This window comes from Bradysia coprophila, assembly GCF_014529535.1.
Source record: "Bradysia coprophila strain Holo2 chromosome IV unlocalized genomic scaffold, BU_Bcop_v1 contig_84, whole genome shotgun sequence".
Taxonomy (NCBI): domain Eukaryota; kingdom Metazoa; phylum Arthropoda; class Insecta; order Diptera; family Sciaridae; genus Bradysia; species Bradysia coprophila.
The window spans coordinates 2564185-2585986 of record NW_023503376.1 but is presented as its reverse complement, the minus strand read 5'-3'; the positions used below and the strand labels follow the sequence as shown (position 1 = coordinate 2585986).

At 34.9% G+C, this 21802-nt stretch overlaps 2 long non-coding RNA genes across 2 annotated transcripts in view; one reads left to right on the top strand and one right to left on the bottom strand.

The window, feature by feature from the left end:
* Positions 1–1438: 1438 nt before the first annotated feature.
* LOC119072951 overlaps positions 1439–21802 on the top strand; it is a 68310-nt gene continuing 47946 nt past the window's right edge. Inside the window, exon 1 of the long non-coding RNA XR_005086963.1 lies at positions 1439–1727. This is a non-coding gene — a long non-coding RNA (uncharacterized LOC119072951). The remainder of the gene's footprint in view (positions 1728–21802) is intronic.
* Positions 11646–13308, bottom strand: LOC119072950. Its single transcript, XR_005086962.1, has 2 exons — positions 13113–13308; positions 11646–11770 (listed from the first exon to the last, which is right to left on the bottom strand). It is a non-coding gene; the product is annotated as an uncharacterized LOC119072950 (long non-coding RNA).

Genomic DNA, 21802 nt, shown 5'->3' with positions numbered 1-21802 from the left:
TTGGAATCAGTGCCGGACCGGCCCTATGGGCGTTCGGGCGATTCCCGAAGGGTCTTTTGATTTTTGTATGGATAAATGAAGACGAAGGGCTTTTCGAGAAATTTCTCCATACAATGCCCGAAGGGATTTTTTGAGCCAGTCCGGCACTGGTTGGAATCGGCAGGAATCTTGGACATAAGTTCCAGTGAAATAACGATTTATGTAAAGAAAAGTTTAATGAACCAGAACACGACAAACACACAATTTAGACTTAAGTTCCTATGATCACAAATTCGATGTGATTGCTAAGTTGATCTCCAACACTCCTCGTCAATCAGATCGACTTGATGACCTTAATTTTTCATCCTCCTCCTCAATTTATGACCTCCGAAGATACCATACCAAATTGGTTCTTTACGTTAGTGTGTCCAATCAATCCTTCATTATATATATTGACTGATGTTGTGCTTGGTTATACTACGCTATGCATGACTATGCATCTTGCTATGCTTAGCTACGCCAATTGCTATGCTCAGTTAGCCATTTGCTATGTCGTTGCTGTGCAATGCTGTACCAAAGCCACGTCTCATAAATCATCAAAATTCACCGAAATAAATAATGTCTACAGTTGATCGTGACATTTAGATGTGCTGCTATGCCTTGCTACGCTGCTATGAATTCCTATGCTGCCATGCCTTGCTATGCGAATGTATGTCGCTATGCCTTGCTATGCTTCTATGAAATTCTATGCCGCAATGCAATGCTACGCTTAGCTATGTTAATAATAGCTTCCACACGACTTGATAAACGCTCCTGGGCCCATAACCTGTTGGAATCGGCAGGAATCTGGGACATAAGTTCCAGTGAAATAACGATTTATGTAAAGAAAAGTTTAATGAACCAGAACACGACAAACACACAATTTAGACTAAAGTTCCTATGATCACAAATTCGATGTGATTGCTAAGTTGATCTCCAACAAGAAGTTCCTGGCAAAATATCAAATCTACAGAATTTATTCATTCCACATGCGTAACATGAAGGGGATTGAACTTGTTGGATCTGAAATTACACTGCTAACAAAAATATCGTTTCTTGCTCTTTGTTACTGAGTAGAGTTTTCAACAGCTTTCATAAGTTTTATATTAAGCCGAAAGAGACATCAAGATCAAAATAAATATTTTGTTGACGTAGCTTAGTTTGTTTTAGAGATAAATTAATGACTCAACCACCAATAAACTCATCCACTGCATTGATCATTTAATTGACAAACCAGAGAACACAAACGTAAACGAATTGATTCAATTAACAGAAAACAAATTTATAATTTAACAGATTTACACGAGCGCACAGCACAAAGTTTACCTGAAATAATGCTAACTCATATAACAACCAACACTCACCGCACAGTTTTGTTTTACGCCGTGTAATTTATGTATTTTATTTATTTCCAGATTCGTCAAACAAAATGTTAAACGAAGCGCATTATTTAAAAAAAAAAGAGTAATGCAAAAGCGAGTCGAATCAAAGAGGATGCCAATCCAAATCATTGCATATACATGTATATGCATGATCGATGACTACATATATTATACCAAGAGTGTAGAACGACGCTAGTGTGTATATATAAGTACATGTTATTAGTCGGTGTTCAGTCATCGCAAAATCAAAACATATCGAGATATACCGGATATTCATCTAGCGATACCAAGCATAATATATTGTATGGTCGCGTACCATGCACCGAGGTATGTGCGTTACATATTCTAATCTATAATATTGCTCGTCGTGTACATAATAATTTTAAGGTGGGAGGAGACCGTAAGGGGCTAAACTCTCGACGATTTGTATAATTAATTATGCTGCATAGGCAAAACCGGAACCGGAAATATTATCTTCGTAATATATGTAACTAATTGTATTGATAAAATTTTTTTGTATATGTGTCTAAGCTAATGGAAGTGATTGATTTGGAACTAGAGCTTTATGTAACAGAATAAACTACATTTCCAAATTACATCGTCAAACAGTATTATCAGAGCCATATGATTCTGGTGGTTTTCTTTCTTCGTCATCGTCGGATTAGTTTGATTTATAATTAAATTTAATTGCGACAACATCGATCCAATTTATATCAATCAGTATGTCAGTTGTAGAGACAATTCGATCCACATAATCAATTTCCGAAAAATTCGAATTTTAAGGAATTCGTCAAGAAGAAAAATGAAAATCGAAAAAATTTCTTTTGTGGAACAATCAAACCGTTTCACATAGTTCGCGGAACAGCTAACCACAAAGTGCTCGAACGTCAATGAAATGTGAAAAATGTTTCAAAATTGACAACCAAAACATTTTTTCAATAAAAAATGATTTCGAATAAAAATAACACTTGGACGTTGGACGTGTATCAATATAAAAGTGTTTAAGTTAACCCCTCTGCAAGCGTTATTTTTTTCATCAAATATTTTTATCGTCACGCGGTCAATATTAATTGTGGCGCATTCTTGGCTGTGTATAATAATGATTCGGCATAAATGTCAATTTTTTTTCATAAGATCACCATACCAACATATTATTTCTATTTCTTTCAAGTGAAAGGAATGCCGACAACGATTTATTACAACTTGAGAGTGTTAATAGAGCTAACGTTTTGGTGCGGGAGGAGTTTTTTTTCTTCATTTTTTATTTTCCGAAATATTTTGTTAAAGATAATTGAAATGGAACGCGTTCAGCCATACGAACCGTAATTTTTACTCAATACTGAACTAAGAGACGAAAAGAAATTTTAATACTGAGTACGCTTCATATGGTTTTTAGAATTGTTTCTAAGCTCTCCGGTATCCTTAAGTTAGTATCTTTCTTTGAAAGAAGGTAAGGATTTTCTTCAACGTTTCTCTTTAAATGTTTTATGACGCTACAACGGCAATTATAGACCCACTAAAAAACTCTACGACTCTACTTCGTTCGGTTTATTAGACTAGTGAAACAACAATAAAAATACAATAAAAATAATCCCAATTGTAACAATTAGAATCAGATTCAAAATGATATAATCAGACAAAAACAAATGATGAACTCTGTCTGAATTTCTTTTATAATAGCAAAATATTTGCTAAAACCATTGAAGTAATAGATTTCAATTTCGCGAGTTGTAGCCCGAACGAAGTGAGGGCAACATGCGAAAGTATGCCTAAAATCAATCGTCCAAAACAGATACTGAAAAAAAATTGCATGTAAGTGGTCGAAAACCAGAGAAAAATTTCAAAACTCCCTCATTTTCGGCCCCGACACATGAAAAGGACAATTAACAGATTTCTGAACATTTTTATTTTACATTACCGTGATACACTCTCTAAATGACAGTCTTTTTCTAAAACTCTTATTCCCTTGACTGAAAGTCAGGGTCTTATGAAAGAAAATACCCTTAAATGTCCGTAACGCTAAGTTCACTTTGATATTTTGAAAATGTTCTACATTGGCAAAAAACGTTAAATACACAAAACGTCCGTACACTTGTGGACTCGATAACTCGAGTAATTCTTTACCGATTTGCAAAATTTTGGTTTTAATCGACGGAGAATGAAAATCATGAGGTTAAGTTCGTAGATGGGCAATGTTGGAGTAATGAGATGGGAGTAATTCTCAAGAGATTTTTTTACTGGTTACCGCGATAGCTTCCATAATTCTTATCCGATGGAAGATTTTGTCTAAATCGACGAAGATTGAAACTCTTGAGGCTGAGTTTGCAGATGGATAATGTTCGAACAACGAGATGGGAGAAATTCTACACAGACGCTTTCTCTTGTTACCGCGCGATAACTTGAGTAATTTTCACCCGATTTTCAAATTTTTTGTTTTAATTGACAGAGAATGATATTGGAGTAGTGAGTTTGGAGTAATTGTAAACATAACTTGTTTACCACGACATTTTTGCAACGGATTTCCAGAAAAATTTCTTATTTGACGAGTAGTGAAATTCTGGATTTCTGGTCTAACAATTAAGAAGTACTTCCCAAAAGAGTTTTTGCTTGCTTGAGAAACCGATAGCTCGAGTAATTCTCAGAGGCTTCGAAAATCAATTTCGACCAGTAGCGTAATTCATGTGGTTAAACTCGAACATTGGAATTTAATTGAACTAGTAATCTGGGATATGCGACAATTTGTGCGTGAAATCCGTATTCTTAAAAGAATTTTTTTCGTTCCTAAAATGTTTGAACGAGTGTGAACTTTGTGGCCAGAGCGAAGCGAGGGGCCGTAATTCACACGAGTTATATTTTTTCAAGAGGTAGCCAGGAAATACGCCAAATTATACTCAGACGCTTTTCCTTGTTATCGTGATAACTTAAGTAATTTTTACCCGATTTTAAGTTCGTAGATGGATAATATTGGAGTAGTGAGGTTGGAGTATAATTGTAAACACAACTTGTTACCGCGACATTTTTGCAACGGATTTCCAAAAAAAAAATTATTCGACGAGTAAGTGAAATTCTGGATTTCTGGTCGAACAATCTAGAAGTCTAGAACAATCTTCCTTGCTTGATAACACGATAACTCGAGTAATTCTCAGAGGCTTCGAAAATCGCAGATTTGAAAATATTAAGTGTTTCCGACCAGTATCGTAATTCATGTGGTTAAATTCGAACATTGGACTTTATTGGACTGGTAATCTGCGATATACGACAATTTTTGCGTGAAATCGCGTTCTTAAAAGAAATTTTTTCGTTCCTAAAGTGTTTGCACGAGTGTGAATTTTGTCAGAGCGAAGCGAGGGCCATAATTCACATGAGTTTTTTTTTCAAGAGGTAAGCAAGATATGCGCCACCTGTTCAGCGCTTTTAGTAGACTATATAGGAGACTCAACTTAGGAGTAAGACATCGCTCGCTGGACCTTCAACTCATAGCTCTTTTTGTTTCTTCAGGAAATTAAGTAAATATGAGTAAAATGAAGCATGTGATGACTGCTGTTTTCTGAATAAAAGAGACATCACCTTTTCATGTGATCTCAAAAACACCACCTCATTTAAAAATGGTTAGAAAACTAAGGCTGGAATTATAGAAAAAAAAACCAGTCAAGGGACCTGACCCACCCAAGAGGTGGGGCCTAGTTTCTCCCATTTCTCCATAACGAATATACAGAAAGAAAGAAGTAAGTAAGAGAAATAAGAAATTCAGGAAAAGACGGTCATTTAGAGAATTTTTAACAGTACTGTAGATTAAACTTGTCAGCCGGGTAGATAACGGATATTTTTGCGCTGTATTCATTTATTTGCTCACTCATTTGTTAGTGAAATACCTTTTAGAAACACGCCCCTCCTCAACAAAAAAGAAGTTTTTCCGAAATAAACCCAAAAACTAAGAACGCACATAGATTCAGTTACCTATTGGGAGCTCAAAACAGCATTCAGTAAAATAGGACCAGTTCCTTCCCCATACAAAATTTTTCATTTCAAGAAATTTCATCCACCTCTCTGAAACCGTTGTATCACAAAGGTTCAGTGAATGGACATATTTTGATTGAAGCAAATTTTTATCTTATAGACAGAGGCGTAGTGGTCGGTTCATCCCAGCACATAAGCGTAAACAAATCTATATGGCCTATGTCCATTGCCATCTAAACTACATGCTGCGTATATACAGCGACTGTCCAGCGTACAAAATGAACGAGTTACAGATTATACAGAACAAATGCCTCAAAGCGATGTATCGTCTGCCAAGGGAAGCGCACACCACCTACCTATACAGCAGCCGACTGTTACCTATTTCGAAGATGGGTTTCGTTGAGAGAGTAGTAAACATGCACCGGATGGTGAATTCGATGACTAAACATAAGTTTAGCGTTATATCTCGTAACGCCAATGATAATGACGTTTGTGCGATGACTTCTGTGATTAAAGAATATAATGATCTGCCTGTTGACTTGAAGAGGATAGAGTGTCTGAAAACTTTTAAGAGGAATGTTGAACTAGCTGTGATGACCTGTGATGACTATCATGTGATTTCTCCGTTTTTGTTTGTGAACTAGTTTGTATGGATTTTATCCTTAATTAACCTTGACCCAATTTCTTTCTTTGATCTTAAGTTTGTTCCAATTCTGCTTGTTATTACTTTTAGACAAAATTCTTGTTGTTTCTATTTTAGTCCACTTGTAAAATATTAGACACCAGCAAATAGTGTTCCACACGTGTCAAACACTCGGAATGATAATAAAGTTATTATTTAAAAAGAGGACCTCTCTAACGATACCCCAGTCAATTTCGTGTGAGAAAAATCACTTTGTTCACTTGTAAAATTGTCGTGAAGTCTTCTTCCTTTTTGTTGAGGAGGGACGCGGAAACTTTATATTTTAGCGCTACAAACTTGGGAAAATAAAAAGTTCCAAACAATCACGTAATCTACGAATTCTTCTGACTTTACTAGATATTCGCTCAAGACCTGCAACGAAAACCTAAAACATACGTATAATCTAGACTCTTTTACTTGTAAGACTAAATTTATGTTTTAAATTCGTCGAATCACACTTCTCCGTAAGTTTATAAGTCAATTTGAGAAAAATGTAAACATGCAGTTGGGACGAGGTTCTTTCTTCAATCAACTTTTCTAGATGTCTCAGCATTTTTCTCTGAAATAATCATATTCACTCCAGAACATTACCATTAACATGTTAATCGTCGATTATTTGAATAATTAATAGTCATATATAGAAAGGACATGTGTCACATTGGCGAATTGTAAGAAAAATAAAAAATTCCAAAAAGGCTGACAATGTTTTCTGTTTGAAACTATCAAACATCGTTAGTGAATAGTTTGTCTTTATAAATCGTTTCGAAGATCGTTTGCAATAAATGACTCCTAGGCATAAAATGTAATTAATTTTAATCTGAAAGTAAACTTCTTTCTTCTGTGAACCCCATAATATCACACAATAACTGTATTGATTAACATAAAATCAATTATTTTTTAACTAAACTTTTCATCCCCTGCTCGAAAGGGTGCGAAAACCATCACTCCTGAATGTTATTAATTGAGTTAATGTCAACACTTATTCGGATATCATATCTCCAGGTAACCATTCATCATTAAAACGTATGGGTATGAAACTATGAACTGCAGTTTGCAATCGAGCAAGGCAAAGAAGATCATAAATTTACTTGAAATCTTTATACTTTTAAGTACTTTGCCAAACAATTTCGAAACGTGAGAAAAGAAATTCAATTTGTCAATCATTAAAAAAAAAAACTTTTACGACAACCGCGCAATTTCAAATTTGTAAACCACGAACCTATCGTATTTATCATGTGTTTATAAATAAAGCGACCATATATTACACAAGAGCGTAATTTTAAAAACGAACGAAGTAAAAAAATTATTAAAATATTGAATAATATAAAACTCATTACATATGCATCCCACATAATGACGCATTTGCGGTCTCTTTACCACTCATTTATTAGGTGAGGTACGTGAGATTACTTTTTAAGAAACATTGCATATTGAAATTGAGTGTTATAAACGCGTTTAACAGCACAAAAATTGATGCATTCGAAAATTTATGATTGTCGTGTATGTTATTCTTAGGAGCTCCACTTCTGATCATATTTTTCGTCAGACGAAATATTATATTCAAGACGCCATCTTGACGGATAAGATGGACGAATCACATTTGTCATTTTGAAAACAATTTTTCATTTTTCATTGAGACGATTAACACTCGTTCCATAGTTACATTATAAATGTACAAGTACTACATTGAATATGACTTTGATATATTGTGATTTTGTTTTTGTCACACACAGCCTTTTTTTCTCTCTCGTTTCTCATATGGGACGAGACATGGGCACTTGGAATACGTTCCATTGAATGGGGTTATACAAAGTACTACATTGTAGGGTTAAATATGTAGCTGGAATATACCATAATTGCCCATTTAAGAGTTGGTCTGACGATAGACAAACTCTTTTTCCATTAGGAGTGAAATGTCTTTTTTAAGATTTATGAGCTTTTGAGCAAGTGTTTGAGAGCTCATTCCACTCCATAGAGCTATTGAAATAGTGCAGACGCAGCTAAAAAAGATACGAAGTGTCCTCAAACGCTGGATGTAGGAATTGGACACAAAAATATTATCGAAATGTATGTAGATAGCATTACTATGAAATTGCTGGGTAAAGTTTAAGTTTAAGTTTAAGTCATATCTTTTCATTATTATCTACAACGACGTCCACAGAATATGGATTAGCCATGAAATCTGAGCAGCATGATCTCTTATGGATCAAAATACATTTTAAAACAATTGAAGTAAAAGATTGTGTGTATTACGAGGCGAGGGAAGTAATATTGAGGGAAACTCACTACGTTTTATAACAGTTATTTTTGTGCCAATGGATAAAAGGTTATACAATCCAGTTTTTGTGTGAAGTCCGAGTCGAAGCCGAGGTCAATAATCACGCGAAAACCTTACTTTTCACTTTTATCCTGAGTTGCGTAATGGACCTTACATAACTAGGGATTAAACGATGGAAAGTATAGTTTTCGTTTGAATTTTGTTGATCCGAGACGTAGTGAAGGCCCGTCATTGGGAAATGACAGGACAGTTTCCCGAAAATGTATGGAAAATTTTATCACAAAAATTCACCGAAAAGATTCAAAGAAACTCACCCATGATGCTTTCCATTGTATTCGTGCACCGTCTCTTTATGTCCCCAAGGCATATTTAAACACTAAAACACTTTTTGCTCGATGCAAAAACAAAATTTTGTTTTTTGTTTTGTCGCGACAAAAACACAGAAAATATTTCGAAACAATTGTGACACTCCGCTATTATAAGTACTAGAATGAATGTTTGCTGTGTTCACTTCGGCGGTAAAATATTTTCATTCAAAAAAGTGTCCGACCCTTCAACGATGGTTTCAACGACATTTATTAAAATTGTAACATCTCCCACTTCTTTAGTAAGCTAACAAGAATTCGCTGAGTCTAATTATGCCACCTCTTTGAACAAAAATATCGGCTGAGGTCGAATAATTCTCCGCTGAGCTTTAACAAACCTCCGCTGAGCTCTAATAATTCTCCGCTAGGCTTCAGTAAGAGTCCGTCAGACCTTAGCACGTTGTAGTCAATAAGCATCAGCGGATACCTAATAATTGTTGCTATGATTTAATAAGACTTCACTTAGCTTTGGCAGATCTCCGCTGAGTGTCCGATTCGCTCCATTAAGCCTTCCTGCAACTTGCTTAGGCCCAACGGACACTTCCTGAAGCCTAGCGGAAAATTATTAGAGCTCAGCGGAGGTCTGTTAAAGCTCAGCGGAGGTTTGTTAAAGCTCAGCGGAGAATTATTAGAACTCAGCCGATATTTTTGTTCGAAGAGGTGGCATAATTAGACTCAGCGAAGTCTTGTTAGCTTACTAAAGAAGTGGGAGAGGTTACAATTTTAATAAATGTCTACCATCGTTGAAGTGTCGGACACTTTTTTGAATGAAAATATTTTACCGCCGAAGTGAACACAGCAAACATTCATTCTAGTACTTATAATTGCGGAGTGTCACAATTGTGTCGAAATATTTTCTGTGTTTTTGTCGCGACAAAACAAAAAAGAACTTTTTGTTTTTGCATCGAGTAAAAAGTCTCTTAGTGTTCAAACATGCATTGGCGACCATAAGAGACTATGCCCGAATCCAATGGAAAGCATAAGAGGTGAGTTTCTTTGAATTTTTTCGGTGAATTTTTGTGATAAAATTTTACATACATTTTCGGGAAACTGTCCTGTCATTTCCCAATGACGGGCCTTTTAAGGTTAATAAACACACGAAAACAAGACTTTTAACTTTTATCCCGAGTTATGTAAATGGACTTTTCATGCTGATAGCATCGAAAGTAGCGCTTCGACTCATGGAGTATCTTACCACAATGTGACTCGTGTAGTATCCTATCACAAGGTGTCTAATATACCTGCTTTCGTTTATTGATAAGTATTTTTTGATTGTAAGACTGCGAGTCTGACTGTGCAAATATATTGTAATCGGGTCTCATTACGGTTCTGCTAAGGAAATTCATCATTTTATGATATGCAACGAAGCGATACACATCGAAGAAGTGATTTCTTCAACTGAACGAACTTCAAACAATTTTGTGCTACCACAAATCACTATCTAAAACGGGTCAAAAGAACGATTTTCTAATTGAAAATATTGCTGCTAAACCTTTGAAATTGTAAGAATAAACTTTTCATCCATCAAATTTGTGGGCTCATTCGAACGCATTAGAAATTACTTGAAATATTTGTACCGGCGAACTAAAAAAATGTTTCGACGATTTTTGTTCTGACGACCGTAGAAGGCAAACGTTGTATTATCTAATCTTTTTTTCGGTTCACTGTTAAATGAAGTTTTTTTTCGTAATTACTGATTATGCCAATAATCCACATGAGAACATGGAACTTTAGCTACTGGCGAAAATATTGATTTGCCGGCCACCAGGATTTTATCATGTTTATTTCTGTTTATATCAAAATATTGTTTGCCACTAATAAAACACTTTATTGCTAGTGGCCATCGATATAAGGTACGTACGCAGTATACACTCGATTTTTGACCAAATCCCCCTTCTGTATGCAATTTTATATGGAAAGAATCCGAAAATGATCAATTTTAGACATTCCCCCAACGCACTGAAGATAATTGCGACTCGCTGAATTTCGGCTATCTCGATTGCTGTTAAGGAGTCAGGACATACCTCCAAAAAAAATTCTAAAAATCTAGAGTCTGACTAGCCGCAATTGTCGGCACTGTGTTAAGAGCATTTGAATAAACTAACTTGTGTTATTAGTTACTACGATTGATGACAAAAACACCCAATGTTCGATATAAAATCTTCTACTTCACTTGTCAAACCACACGATTTCCTGTATAAACGAACACTCAACTTACCAAATCACTGGTATTAACCTGTCACAGACGGCAAGCATATTAACAGTTTTATTTTCTGATCTTTTACTTCATTTAATCGAAGATTTTCAAAGACTGACAGAAATCTATTACTTCATTTGTTTTGACCACGCTTTTTGCTATATAAGACTTCATTTGTCAAAGCTTGTCGTTTATTATTGCTGTCGTTGTCGATAGCAGATGATAGCCGTCTGTAACAGGTTAATAATTGCCCTTGAACCTCATTTATTCGTATTATTATGCTTAGCTGTAGATCATCTTCAAGGCCGTTTGAAATGCCATCCACGATAAGAAATGCCATCCACGTTAAAACAAATCTCATACAAATGAATGAATGAACGAAACATTTAACGAAACTTAAGTGAGGTTACGTGTGAAAGTACCGTATCTTGAAGATGATCTGTACAACAGGTTCCGTCGATCAGGCCCTCTTACAACAATTCGTGTGTTTTGTTGTTAAAGTGTCTTAGAAAGAAATACATTTGTTAAAAGAAGCCAGTCGAATGATCTGCTATTCGTGTTGGATAGTTTTTGAGCTAAATTGTCGCATATCAAAGCGGACTATGAATTTTAGGTTGCTGAATTCGAGGAATCACACTGAGGTTTCCATTGTTTAGCAGCATAATTGCCCCAGCAATACAACACTGGTAGTGTATTTTCAGCTAACATACACAAATTAAGGACAACAATTTCCATTTATTTAAAAATTAACTTTTTCTTTCTGCTAGTTTTTGTTGTCATCTTCATTTGTCAATGTATTTTCAAGGCCACTGTGTATAGTCAGCTGGGTATTGGCACTTTGGATACATACGTTGCAAAGATTCTAATTGCTCTTGATTCCTTGGTTTAGGTCTTGAAAGAAAAAGAAAATCAAAACATAATCAACACTTTTAATTATTGTAGAACTCTCTCTATCTCGTAATATTTTCTCTCGCTCTTACGTAAGATAATACAGTGAACGACATCTCAAATGTCTCACTGTCATTTTTTTCAGAGAATGTCATTGTGAATTTGCAATGACACAATAAAATTCTCAGAAAAATTTGACAGTGAGACATTTGAGATGTCGTTCACTGTATATCGAACCATACAATTTAAGAGTGATATCGCCAAAACTTGAACCAATTTTGGTGAAAATAAATACAATGGTTCGGCGATCCAGGCAAGCTATAGCTCGTTAGAATCGTCTTTCAATTCTAAGAAATAGGGATCTTTTAGTTTTTCTGTTAGTTTCCCATTTTCGGAGTGAACTCTTGAAAAGTCATAGCATGTCAAGGGGTGGTGAAAACAGTTTTTTTGTGATAGCTCAAGATAGACATGTTTCTAAAAGTTGAAAATTTGTAGGAATATAGGCCTTTGGCAGACCTTTATAAAGAGTATAATCATCGGTATGGGCCGCCACCCGTTCTAGACTTATGACTCAAAATATGGTCAATGTTTGGTCAGTGCTACTGGCTTGCAACAGAATTTATCCGCGGAACTGACTATAGGGTGTTGTAGCTGGACTTACCCTCTTTCATTCCACGTATAAAAAACCCCAGATAAATTCTGTTGCAAGCCATAAAGTTAGTTGAAGTAAAATGTCGCTCCAGGAGACCCATATTTTTCAGTGTTTTCAACTTGTTTTTGGTCTTCAAACAGGCTGGAGCGATGGGAATGAAATAAACTAAATCAAAATTACATGTTCAGCTCGAAATTGTCCTGAACCGCACGATCATTGGTCTTGAAAATGTTGCTTTCCTCCTTCTTCGTAGAAGGTGGAAAACCTCATTTCTTTTACTTCACAAAATGAACAGAAACTCAATTGCTTGCTACGAATATAGGTTTATTGTAAAGCAGAGATGCGCAGCGTTCGTTTACAGTCGGCCCATACCGATGATTATACTCTTTATGAAGGTCTGCCAAAGGCCTATATTCCTACAAATTTTCTACTTTTAGAAACAAGTCTATCTTGAGCTATCACAAAAAAACTGTTTTCACCACCCCTTGACATGCTATGACTTTTCACGTGTTCACTCCGAAAATGGGAAACTAACAGAAAAACTAAAAGATCCCTATTTCTTAGAATTGAAAGACGATTCTAACGAGCTATAGCTTGCCTGGATCGCCGAACCATTGTTTTCAAATTGGTTCAAATTTTGGCGATATCACTCTTAAGAAATGTCTAAATCAAATTTACCGTTAATGAACTTACACATTTTTGAAATCGCATGGATCTGGAGTTGGAGGACTCGTAGCTCCAGCGAAAACAGCAAATAATGCAAAAATTACACTCAAAATCACAAACAATTTCATTTTTTTTCTTGTGTTTTAAGAAGCTTAATCCAAATTAAACTGATTAGAAACTGCAGATTCTTTTGGTTTTTATACACAGTTTTCTAATATAATCCCAGTTAACAGAAGCTGAATTTTAAAATGTGATGCTACCCTCGATGCTACCTAAACGTGCATATGTAAGTAAACGTATGTGCCTTATTTTTTGAGCATTTTAAGAGAGATGGCAATGCGAAGGGTTGCGCACTTGGGTAAATGATGACACAGGTGAAAATACCATTTGATGCCAAGGAAATGAGGAAATGATGACACCACTCGAGGTTATGTGAATGTGGATTGTAGCATTGCTTGTAAACATATGTATTAATCAACTCGAAGACGTAGTGGACGAGAAAGTGAATAACTCATCGACATCACTCGACTGCTAATAATGTCATGCATCGATAGCTTGATGGGGTTCTGAAGGGAAAACTGATAATAGTTTTAAGAGATTTATGCCCCACTAGTACTGTTCACAGTAGGCAAACTTCTGCCTGTCTTGTCTTATTTTTTGAACAATAAGTGAGGATTTAGTGTTTGATACACTGTCCTGTTTTAGTACTCTATTTGTGACAGTTGGAATCAAAAGTCGGTCTATTCCATCTGTCAAAGTGACGTTTTAAACGTCAAACCAAACATTTTTGGCCAAATAATCACAAAATCGTTAATTTTTCTATAAGTCATTTCACTTATAGAATTGAGGAAAAATAAACGACTTCTTAACTATTTGGCATAAAAATATTGGTTTGACGTTTAAAACGTCACTTTGACAGATGGAATATATCGACTTTAGATCCCAACTGTCACATTTAGGGTGACCACTCATGCTTGAAGTGCGTTGCGTGTATGCAATTGTTAATTGGGAATTATTTTTTGTTAGAAAAAACTGATTTCGCAGTTTTTTTTAGTGCCAAATTTAATTTTTGTGAAGGCCAACAGGCTTGCAAATATTAATAACAAACATTTGCATAATGTCTTATCAGTTTGATTATTTAATTAGCTGGTTGAACTTATACTATGTTGTCGTCGGGATAGGTCAAATAAAAGACAATTTTTTTAACACAAAGTCATCATCCAGGGCTGTAACAAAGTATTTCAATGATAATAGTTCAAATTACTTGCTCTACGAACATAAACTCTGCACCCAAAGCACCAAGCAAGTAAAAAATTCTTTCTTTGTGCTCCAGATGCTCTTCTGGCAGTTGGGCCCTCAGAAAGAAGGAAACAATCTACATTTTGGCACCAACTTTTTTTTCAAGACTTCTGTAGGCTTGCAGCCCAAAAGTACTGGGTCCATTTATATGTGCAACGATAGTGGGTGAGGCCAGCTACAACACCCCATACTCAGCTCCGTGGTACATTGAAGCTGCAGAGAAGGCGGACTCTCCGAACATTCACTATATTTCTAGTCATAACTCTAGTGGATCAACTAGCACCAAGCGGTGCGTATACTCTACCTGTAGGTCTTTTCAAGGCCGACAATCGTACAACATTACAACCATTTAAAATAATTTTTTCTTGAATTATTGCCGAAAAACTGTTTTCGGTACCCTCTGACATGTCTTCACTTTTGAGCGCTTTTCACAGAAAACAATTTTTTTTAAGAAAAAGTGAAAGACACGTGTTTCCTAGAATTGAAAGACGAATCCAACTCATTAAAATCGGAGAACGCTTGTTTCCCAATCACCTGAAGATTTGGCGATATGACTCTTAACTTTCTTACATCCAAAGTAATCCAAAGTAATGGAAGAGCTCTGGCTGAGCGTACTATTCGCTGACGACATTGGCCAGGCAAGCTAAACTAAATTATTAAACGCTGACCTGGAAAGTTGAAACAACTAAAAATCAGGAATATTTTTGCATTCATTAGTCGTAGGCAAAAAATTAAGCGAGGAAGAAGAAGAAGAAGAAGGACTATCGTCCTATTCCTTTGATCATTGGTCGAACGTTCTCCTTGGTCGATTCGGCCGCTTCTTCTTGCTAGAATACCTTCACTTACTTTTAAACAATAATGTTGTAACTGAATCAACAAATAAATGATTTAATTCGATTCCATCAAAAGATTTTTTAAATCTCTTGACTTAACTAATTTTAAAAAAATGGATGAAGTAGATTCCCAATGTTTCCTACATTCCACAACGGTCACAAAACGTTTTCACGTCTCCCCCTCTAAACGTAATTATTCGTCAAACAAAATCGATTTCCGTTCACAGCAATTTTCAGTGTAATTTGTTAATTTAACGAAAATCGACTTATCGCGTCGATCTTATTTCAAGAAATTAAAAATTCATGCATCAGCCACGCACTGCTATTATAATATAGATGAACCGTAAGAGAAATTGATTAGACGTTTTAAATATATGCTCACATAAATGTGGTCAATAGAACATAGCACGTAGGTAGGAGAGATATTTTAATATGGACCATATACCGTCAAAATCAACCGTTCAACACTCAACATGAAAATGGTAAATAGCAATAAATTATAATATGCGTCGAAGGGAAATTAAAATCTTAAATATATATAAAAATTATGTGTGACTAATTTTATTAATTGTGTTTACGATCAAATTAGTCAGATAGGAAAAGATTTTTTTTTTTACTTCGTGTCTGTTTTGTTTTGTTTCGCATTAATTATCAAAATTATAACAAAATGATTGGAGCCAACACCTCGGCTCGGTTCGTTTTTTTTTGTGTTTTGTTAAATATGAGGATGAGGTAGATCTATCTATTTAAGCTATGAATATTCCAATAATCCAACACCGTAATGTATAATTATCAAATAACTTAAATGCTTAATGTTATTTAATTGCCTAATTTATTAAAAAAAAAAGAGGAACGACGAAAAAGAAAGAAAGAAAAAAAATCTCTTGAATTAATGTCGTATAATCGCTAAAAAAGAAAATTTCAATATTTTGTCGATAAACGATGGATTTAACAGGTATATGAATTTATGTTGTTGTTGTTGTTTTTTTTTTCTACTTTAACCGATCAGAGACCGTTCAGAGGATAGGTGAGAAATGTGTGGCTTACGTCGTGCTATACATACATGTGTGTGCTTAGGTTTTAATAAACATTAATTTACATTATTGATAAATTCGTTATTGATAAAATCAGAAAGAAAAATGTTAGAGAAGTTTTATGCAAAATTAGTCGATTTTTTCTATTCGTATGCATAAATTAGACATTAAAATTTTCTTAAGTTACATCTTAATATTTAATTCGATGAAAATTTATGATCGTCGATGGACCGTGGATAGGTATGAGTTCTTAAATAAAAGTGCAATAAATTATCAGCGTTTTTTTTCACCTCTCTATCGCTATCTACTCGAAAAGCTGCGATAATGATTATAATATATAAGAAATTTAAGCAATTTACTGATGGGATATTCAATATTATTTATATATTGATTTTAACATATTCATGGACTCTATGGAGATGTTTTGTCGTAACGGAATGTGAATATATCCATCTCCAATGTCCAATTCATGTATAAATATTTATAACAAAAAACAAATGTATTTGAAGGAATGATGAAGAAAAAAACCACGTCTTCGATATAAATTGAGATATCAAATGTACCTAGTGTTTGCATTTTTATAAGAATATAATTTATTGCTTAATTGTATTATATATCTCTCGGTGTATAGCGGTATCCGATTTCTATTCGTATGATACACACTGAATGTTTAACCTATCGGGAAATATTATTTATGAACTTAGCGACAGTAAATAAATCAAACGATTTCATTTAGTCCGATAAAATGGACTTTACATTGAAAGTTACAGTTGATCAATCTCAAATTTCCAAAATCAAAATTAGAATTATTTAAAAGCTCCAATTTAAAGAAGAAATGACACATAACAGTTTAGATTATATATCCTAAACACCAGCAAATATTTATTAGATTTATTCTTGAAGACTTAAGAACGATTATAGTAAATCTTAAGTATTAACTAACATTTGTCATCGACAGCAATGCAAAGAGAAGCGATGACCTCCAGTTAATGTGATCTTAAATAGTAAAATGTGTGTTAAGATGGAATGAAGTAAAAGATTTTGTATCAAAGATTGGACTATATTTTGAACAAAAGAAGTAACAGATTCAATGACTCTAAACGATAAATTTAAACCTAACATCAAAAGACTTAGCCCTCCTCACGTAGTTATAGTAGGGCTCACTAGCTGCATTTTGGTGCATTTTGGTAGAAAAGCGTGAATTTTTTACCATTGATAAATATGCATTTGGGGATTCCAAAACGATTAGGAGACTTTTAAAAAGTGACCTCTAGCGCCATCTACATCCGGTTGAAGTTTTCGATGCAGAGGTAACTTTGATGAATTTCTGTGGGAATCGAAGCTACGCAGGTGATATTGGTCTCAAACGAAAGCTGAGGGTTCAAAGTTTTTTTTAGTGCAAAAACATTTCACAAATTTTCCGATTTTCCCGCAGTTTTTCCGAATTTTCTTTAAAATGATATTTTAAAACTGAGGTGAAAGTTAAGTAATTTTTAAAATTGATTCAAAAAAGTTTTTTTTTCTTCGCTATTATCGCTGCACGTTCAGTTTCCAAACTTTTAACGATGAAAAAGTTTTTGGATGTTCCGCAGCAGTGGTAAATAGTTTCAGTTTTCATCGAAAATGTGAACCCTTTTGCACGGCGAATTTTTTTCGGCGAATTTTTTTTTCGTAAATTTAATGAGACAAGTGCTGGGAATGCTGGGCATATTCAAAAAACAAAATAAAACCAGTTTCCGATTTTTAAGAAATATTGAGTTTCCGAAATCTGCTAAAATCTATAAACGCCGCTAACAGCACAAGACTACTTTAAATGCTTAGCTGGGACCCTCAGCTTTCAAACGATACCAAACACTCCACCTCCGGATCAAAGGATGTATGCCTTGTGATGTGAGATATGTGGTTGGACCCAATTTCAAGCAAATTTCGAAATATATGAGAGGTAAGTGGAAAAGCCGCAAAAATCATTTTTAAAGGGATATTGATTAGAAAACGGAAGTTGTCAAAAGCTGACTCACCCAAAATAATTAAAATCGTTTTTGTTTTGCCTTTTCCACTTTCCTCTCATATATTTCGAAATTTGCTTGAAATCGCGTCCAACCACATATCTCACATCACAGGTCATACATCCTTTGATCCGGTTGTGGAGTGTTTGGTATCGTTTGAAAGCTGAGGGTCCCAGCTAAGCGTTTAAAGTATTTTTGTGCTGTTTGAAACGTTTATGGATTTTTTAGGGTCTGTCAAAGGTCGCCGAAGGAGGAAAATTTACAGATTTTAGCAGATTTCGGAAACTTATAATTTTTTTAAAAATCGGAAACTGGTTTTATTTTGTTTTTAGATCATGCCCAGCACTCCCAGTACTAGTCTCATTAAATTTACGAAAAAAAATTGCGCCGAAAAAAATTCGTCATGCAAAAGGGTTCACATTTTTGATGAAAACTGAAACTATTTACCACTGCTGCGGAACATCCAAAAACTTTTTCATCGTTAAAAGTTTGGAAACTGAACGTGCAGCGATAATAGCGAAGAAAAAAAAACTTTTTTGAATCAATTTTAAAAATTACTTAACTTTCACCTCAGTTTTAAAATATAATTTTAAAGAAAATTCGGAAAAACTGCGGGAAAATCGAAAAATTCGTGAAATTTTGTTGCATTAAAAAAAACTTTGAACATTCAGCTTTCGTTTGAGACCAATATCACCTGCGTAGCTTCGATTCCCGCTACACAGAAATTCATCAAAGTTACCTCTGCATCGAAAACTTCAACCGGATGTAGATGGCGCTAGAGGTCACTTTTTCAAAGTCTCCTAATCGTTTTGGAATCCCCAAATGCATATTTATCAATGGTAAAAAATTCACGCTTTTCTACCAAAATGCACCAAAAAATGTATTTTGTTCAACTAGTGAGCCCTACTATTATAAAGAAAACATTAAGGTGACTAGTTCACATAAGGGACCATTCAAATAGTGCGCCCGCTAAAAACACGACACAAAACATCATTTTTGTATGCGATTTGAATCCCATGTTTTAGAGTGTGCGCTATTTGAACGGTCCCTAAAATTCATATCCTAATGGCGCTATTACGATGGCGTCAATTCAGCCTCGACCAAAAAAAAATTAGTGGTCGAATGTTTTGTTTATTTGTTCGATAGGTGTCTATCTAATGGCGTATTCGTTGTTGATGTGATGAGTGTTTAGCATTCGAGTTAACCACATATAATGATGGCTTAGTATAGTCATCTGTTGGTTGACAATTCAACAGATGTAGATATAATTGCACTTTGTATTTGTAGAAGAATCAAGTCAAGTAGCATGGGTACGTTTGGCATACGAAGGTTTTATGCTGAGGAATTAAGTGCTTTTCAATGGCTTGTTCCGTGTCTAATGGAAATACTTTGCTCAAATCGAACTGATTTACCATTTGGTGATTTACACCTTCTAAGAACGCGTACACTCTCTAGATTAAGTCAGGACTTATTTTTTTAAGAAAATCGAGTCGACAGAATCCTTTAATTTTTCAGAGATTTGCACTTTTTTGAAAACGAATAGTTCCGGTTTGATCAAATTTTTTGACATCAGTGTCCTTCCATATGTTGACACTGAGACAGAAAAAGTTGTCCTTGAACCAAAAATTACTTGAAAACCAAGTGATTCTCGAAAGGTCGTATATCAAGCGACAATTTCGTATATCCGCAAAAAAATATGAATTTTTCGAAAGATTGGAACTTTAAATTGCTCAGCATGGTTTCATCGACCCAACGAAAAAAAAAAACGTACTGTCAATCAGAAACACAGTATATTGCGTACAGAACTTTGACTTTTTTCCTCGTCAACGTTTACCTACATGTAAATGTGAGTAGTTTATTTTTATATTTGCATTGCAGGGGTCATGTCTAGATGCTGTTTAAAAAAAAAAAAGTTTAATGAGAGACCATAAATCAAATTCGCACTTTTATCCATATACTTTACTGAAATATTATCTTACATTATGCGTCAAGGGTGGCCAGTAAAAAAAATTTATTGGTTTTGGTAATTAGTTAGGTTTTCAGATAGAGAAAGTTTTGGTTTCGAAGTCATGTGTCGTTTGCGTAACATTCTATAGGTAGGATCGAAAAAAGAAGAAAAAAAAGGAAAATTTATGATTTTGACTTTCGCAATTTTTATAGCTTCGGGCATTGTTACGGCCTTTATTTTCCATTTTATTGTGCCGTATACCACTTAGCCATTACGAATGGTTATTTATGAACCACAACCCTCTTGTTATTTATAATGTTTTGATCGGAAGCAATGTTTGAGGACGCATTTTCGCGTTAAAGAAATTCGTTTATTGAAACGATTTCAATGATCTCATTCAAAGATGAAATTTGTTTCAGCCAAGATTCTCGCAGAATCATTCATTTAAACAAAATGTCATCTATTATCGACAGCATCTACAAAAATAAACAACGGCTCTAGCTAAAGGCCACTTATGTAGCAAAATGTATCGTAAAACTATTGAAGTAATAGATTCTCAGTTTTTTCATTACCTCCAAAGATTCAATAGATTTCAATATAAGAGTGATATCGCGAAATCTTCGAACAGCTCTGGGAAAAGGGGTCACGGATATTATTGAGTTATAGCTCATTGTCGACGATCGAGATCAAGAAGTAAGGGTCTGCCAAAAGAAGCCCAAAATCATTTTCTTGCGATTAGTCGAGGGAAACAGTTTTGAGAAAAAAACTTTTTAAGCTAGGCTTCTAGGTCTTGAAGAGACGCACATTTTGAGTATACACACCACCAGGTCCATGTTGACCTGTTGGTGATAACAATGATTTTAGGAGAAAAAATAGGTGATATTTCCAAGTCCCCTACCGCCTGCAGTGACACAAGTCCGTGACATTTTATGTCTGGTAAGATTGCCTAGCCTCAGTAGTACCATGCTATGGAAAAACATCCTTGGATAAGTTTCACCGCAAAGGGTTGGAGCGACTTTGGCGGGAGTCTACCCCAAATCGACGAAATTTTCTCACTTTTTTCCCATTTGTTCCGCTTTTTTGAAGTTTTTTACGTGGTTTTTCATTATTTACCGCTGATTAGAGTGAGATTAACTAAAATGAAGAGTTCCTAGATGCATCCACGTGGGTCACTTACTCTTGGAACCCGAATTGGGATCTATTTGGACTATTTTCTGTATAAAAGTGAGGTATGAAGCATTTTTTGGTCTTTTTATTGGATATTCAACAGTTATTTTTAATAAAATTGTAATTTAAAGTGAAATAAGATAAAATAAAGAGTTACTTGATATATCCGCGTTGGTAACCTTCCGGAGCAAATGGGAAAAGTCGCCAAAGTCGATCCAACCCTTTGCAGTAAGACTTATCCAATGATGTTTTTCCATAGCATGGTACTACTGAGGCTAGGCAATCTTACCATACATAAAATGTCACGGACTTGTGTCACTGCAGGCGGTAGGTGACCTGGAAAAATCACCTATTTTTTCTCCTAAAATCATTGTTATCACCAACAGGTCAACATGGACCTGGTGGTGTGTATACTCAAAATGTGCGTCTC